Raw genomic sequence first — 6,000 nt, 5'->3', positions numbered from 1 at the left:
TTAGCTAGGCTTATGTAGGCCCTTGGGCTGATAGCCTAGTACCTACCTATGAAACTATGGGTTCTGGATGTCCCCACCCTCACCCCAATCATGATATCTCCCAACCTTTTGTGTCCCTCACCATCCCTGTCTCTGGTCTTGTTTATATTGTCTGTCTGCAATTGCTACCTCACCTACCCAACTTACCTGATCCAGACATACCAACATCCCTTCCCTAGCACTCCTCTTTCAAAAAAAAAAACAAAAAACAAAACAGGCACATGTTCCACAAAAAACAAAAATCACTTATTTCAATAAATGTATCTGTTGGCACCCCCCCCCCCCCAAGCATTGCAACCCTGGTGTCCCAGTTCTTTTTCCACACATGTATCAACCACACTACAAAAATGTAATATCATATGTGTGCTATGCAATGCACATCAGTCAGGTAACATACATAACTACAATTACTGACCCATATGCCTAAAAAGCCTTATCTGCAAGATGAGCAAAAGAATCAATGTGGACCTTATCCACACGCATAGGTGATCTTCAACAGACTTGGCCCTACCCATTTTGATTTTGTCAAGGGTAGATCCTACTTACTGACCCTTGTGGACTTTCTGGATACTGACCCCAAAGACCTGGATGAGGGATAACAGGATATACCATCTATGTTGACTTATCCAAGGCCTTTGACACTATTCCCCATTCATATCTCATAGTGAAGATCTACCATCTGGGAATTAGGCAATACAGTAGTAGATGGATAGCCAACTGGCTCAACAACAGATCACACACTCTCAAAGTCGGGGACTGCACCTCCACCACTAACCCACTCACCAATGGAATACCACAAAGATCTGTGCTGGGCCCTCAACTGTTTGGAAACTACTTCCCTGAAGTGTAGGCAAAAGTAGATAGCCTGTGGTTTACCAAGTTTGCAGAAGTCTGTTAACTGGATGCATTCCTACAGAGTCCACCAATCTTGGTAACATATTACAGAAGGGGGTTGACAGAGACTAATCACTGTTGCCAACTCATAGAACCTTAAGGCATGCAATGACTCATTGCCCCCTTTGTCAATGAAGTGCCCCTGCTAATTATGATATACATAGCACCCCCCTAAGCTCAAGTACAGTGTTGTGAGATTTGGGAACACATGTTGATAGCAATCTACACTTTCATCACTATGTGCCCATAGTGGTGATGCACACAATGTGATGTGCATACATCATACATATGGCCATCACATCTAAGACCAGGGTGATAACACCTCTGTTCTACTCTACCCTTATCAGACCAATAATGGACTACAATGTTACCATCTATCTGTACCTCACCAGAAAACTGCAGCAATTGGAGAAAACACAGGGATGCTCCCAGGTCTCCAAACATGACATACATAGAAAGACAATCCCCAATCCAGAACTTCTGCAAGGACAGCAGGTGCATAGGCTCAAACAACAAAGTCAAAAACAACAAGAACAGCCAACACTCAACTAGAGCAAATATCTGATTTTAATGTACAAAAACAGACCGGTTACATGGAAAGACTGACAGACCTGTCACTGTACTTGGCATCATACAAGCTGCTGAGAAGTGACCTATGCCTGCCCTGCAGTCTCAAACCCTGCCCCCATTTCCCACCCACCCCTATTATGCCTAACCTTATTTCCAAATAGCCACTTCCCCTAAATAAAGCAATCCAATCACAACAAAGAAAAATCCATATTTATATATTCATATTATCCAATTACATTGTATATTATTAACTACCATATATCACACTCCTCTTTCTTAACTACCTGCTACTTACATATATTAATGTAATAAGTCATAACCAGACAAAATAATAGTTTTAAATCCTCCACATATAAAAACTCAGTTACAACTAACAATTATTCCTACCCACTCATAACATTATTACTTTAATTTAGATCAGAAACACGAGTAGTAAGCAATATAACTTTATACTCATTAATCCTATTTCTATTTATTATGGCTCACATAACCTCTTATCATGCTGAACTTGGCACACAATCTATGTACACTACCTACTTCTCCAGACCCACTACAATTAAAACATACAAATTTAATAATAGCACCAACTATCTATAATTCCATAAAGATAAACCATGTACCATTTACCTTACTCGCACAACATTGTTATCCTAATGTTATACAGAAATATGATACGTTTATATCAAAATACTTAAAATTTATAATTCACAATGCATCACAGTCCATACTTAGTGGGAATATTAACCCCAATCCTGGCTCCCAAACCAATCCAACCCATCTGGATCTTCACATCCCAACCTAGCCCCAACAACTATTTACTCTTCCCAGAAAAGGTATTGACTTACTACTACTTAATCTAAACCTCAGAAAATTTATGAGCAAAATTCAAGATTTGCATGCTATTCTTGCTCTATAAATTCCAAATATAGCCCTTATAACAGAAACCTGGCTAAAATCAGACAGCAGTGAAATACTTCCCCAGGATACAATAGATAGACAACAAATGAGAGATAGTGTTATCACCTTCCTATACAAAAATAATCTCAATTTAGAAACTTTGACCTAACCATCCCAAACCTCAACAACACCAAAATACTGTTTACTAAACTAAAGATTAATCCAAAGAAACATATGAACATAGTGGGAGCCTACATCCTACCTGGGAACAATCTGACTAATCTAAAACTCATCCCAAATTGGACAGCAACATCCATCCCTCAGGAAACAACTATAATGGGTGACTTTAATATGGACTGGCTCTCCTATAGCTCTCAAAATCTCAATGACCACATTGATCTACATGGTTTCTCACAAACAATCCAAACTTATACTAGAGTATACAAAACATCAAACAAACATTCAGTCTTGGACTGGATCCTTATAAACATGCCAAATTTATCCCTAGATTTTGGCTGTCTCCCAGACAGCCTCAGTGACCATATTCCAATGTACATTCTCCGACACTGAATAAATCCACAAAACCTTACCACCTAATCCAAGATAAGGGAAAAATTATCCCCCAAGACTTCATAACTAGTTTAAGAAAATGCAACTGGGCACCACTCACAAATCTCCTTTTATATACTGCAGTTGAATACTTTAACTCATCGTTCCTCAATAACCTAAACATCTTGTCCCCCCCAAAAAAAATAATGATAAAATTCAATTATACCCCCCTGGCTAACCAAACAAACAAGATCTCTTTTAAAAACTAGAGATAAGGCCTGGGAGAAATGGCTCAATGACAAAACTACAACTAACAAACAAACATATATAGAACTACAAAATAAATCTAAAAAAAAAATATTAGACAGGACAAAATAAATTACTATAGCAGTATTAAATCAAAAAATCAAAGAAACCTACAAATATTCTGGGCTACCATCAAAAAACTCCTACAGCCAGGACAAACTAGTACTCCCATCCCAACACTCACCAATACAAAAGACGACATAGTCTCACAATTTAACAGATATTTCACCGAATCCACACTAGCCCTCACAAACAATAATTGCTCTTCCCCTACCCAGACTTGCATAGTAACCACGCTTGATCCCAATAACTTCTCTTTCCAATAAACACCATAGTTAAATATCTCAGAAGGTTTAAACCTACTACACTTTCTGCAGACTATCTACCTGCTGAATATCTAAAAAGTCACTGCAGAAGCAATATCCTATCCAGTACCCACATTAATAAATCAATCCATTTCAGAACAAGTCCCTAAAATTTGGAAAGTATCATATAGCATCCCTCTATATAAAGGTGGAAACTCAAAAGAATTATCAAATTACCGGCCAATAGCACCATTATCTAAAAAACTTGAGAGGTGCATCCATTCACAAATCGTAAACTATCTAATAAACAACAGTATTCTATTTTACAGTCAGCATGGTTTCTGTCCTAATCATAGCACTACCGCTACCCTTGTTAACTTTACTAACATTATTATCCACCATTGTAATGAAGGAAATTTAGTTTTCCCCATCATTCATGATCTGTCCAAAGCTTTTGATACTGTCTCTCATTCTAAACACTTAACTACACTCTCAGAACTTAAATTTAGCCATTCTGCACTTACTTGGTTCCAGCAATATCTAATTGGTCACTAGCAAGCTGTAAAATGGCAACAAAATCTCTCTCCACTACCACCTGTAACCTTGGCAGTACCACAGAGATCTATTCTGGGTTCTCTCGTTTTTATTATCTTTGCTAACAATCTTCATACTGCCACCCCACTTGCCTCTATGTTCAATATGTGGACGATTCCACCTTGATTTTTGCCAACCCAACACTATAAAGCCTCCAAAAAATCACCCAGCAGTCATTCAATGCAGTGGAATCTTGGCTAAACATGCACAGCTTATATTTAACCCAAACAAAACAAAACTAATGCTCTTCTATCCAACTAGAGCTACAGACCCCCACTCACAATTCAGTATATCATCATCAAACTGTACAATTTTTTATTCAGTTTCCAAAACAAAAATTATTTGGAGTGGTCATTGATCATAATATGAAATTCAAAATACACATATCACAGACAAAAAAAAAAGTTCACAAAAACTGGGAACCCTCTACAAAAATTGGCACTTTCTAAACAAATCTTCAAAGGTCACTATAGCAAGAACCCATCTTATCTCTATGTTACTATACACATCACAAATTTTCACAAATATTAAGAAATCTGACCTAGCAAAACTCAAAACTTGCTATAATAAAATTGCAAATTTGCTACAGAATCAAATTTCGGATCTCATCATTGTTTGGCTTTCAAACAGCTTTCTTAGCCTGACCTACCAAATCTACATGCTTATAATCAACTCACCTTCACCCATCGAATAATAATCAGCCAGAAAAAAACATCAGTACTTCAGAATCTACTAATACACTACTCCAATAACAGGGCATTGTATTCCATTAAGAAATTCTTCTTAAGTATACCAAAACCTAACAATGCAGCTGGAGGTTCACATTACTCAAACTGCATGGCCAAAGCTTGGAATTCCCTGCCATTAAATATCAGAACAACTACTAACACTTCTAACTTTATAAAACTTCTCAAATCACATCTGTTTGAATCCTGGACCTGCTCTTGCACATACCCTGGTTCCGTGTTGTAAGACAACTAAAAGAACACAATCAGTTAGTTTTGGATTTGAATAGCATACCCTGCTAAGCATATGTATACTTAACTTGCTTGCTTTTTGTCAGTCACAGTACTGTTGTTCTTTTTACTCCTACCTAGACTATATGATTGTATTAGTGAAATGTATAACATGTATTTTTCATTTTGTGCTAGTATCTGAGTGAACCATATTTGTATCTGTATGTTGTATATGTATTGTTCTTCTTCCCAGGCTTCTGCTGAAAAAGGACATTTTGTCCAGTCAGACTTTCCTAGTAAACAAATGTAAAATAATCAATTAATTAATTGATTAATTAATTACATTGGTTCTACCAACCAATGTACCTACAATTACTTCATCTAACAACCTTTTCATTGTTTTGATCCCTTCTAACAGATTGTGATGCATACTATTTGCAAATATGAGCAGCTAGTTTAAGTACTTGGACACCATTCCATTGGTCAAACGTCAGCACATCCAATTTGCCTCACAAGGAGAAAATAATCAACATTTTTCATATAACTGCAGTAAGGCCATTTCATAAAATTCCCTTAAAGATTTTAAGATGGTAGCAGCAATTTCTCCACATTTTCTGATAGCATGCAGTCATCTGCAAACAAATTAAATGACCATTTAAATAACCCACACATCCCATTCAGCAATTACATATTCCTAGAGGAATAGTTTCCATTACTAGTGTAAATAGAATCAGATACAATGGGCAATCTTGTCTGATGCCTTGTCTCACAGTAACCCTTCCAGCCAATTCACCATTTACAGCAATCCAAGGCCCTGAGTTGTAATCTAATGCCCAATGCCCATTAATAAACTCTGGTTCTAAAACCTTGTCATACTTTGAAATAAAAAC

Source organism: Protopterus annectens, chromosome 8.part0 (genome assembly GCF_019279795.1).
Source record: "Protopterus annectens isolate FY-2018-M chromosome 8.part0, PAN1.0, whole genome shotgun sequence".
Taxonomy (NCBI): Eukaryota; Metazoa; Chordata; order Ceratodontiformes; family Protopteridae; genus Protopterus; species Protopterus annectens.
Note: the sequence above shows the minus strand (reverse complement) of the source record.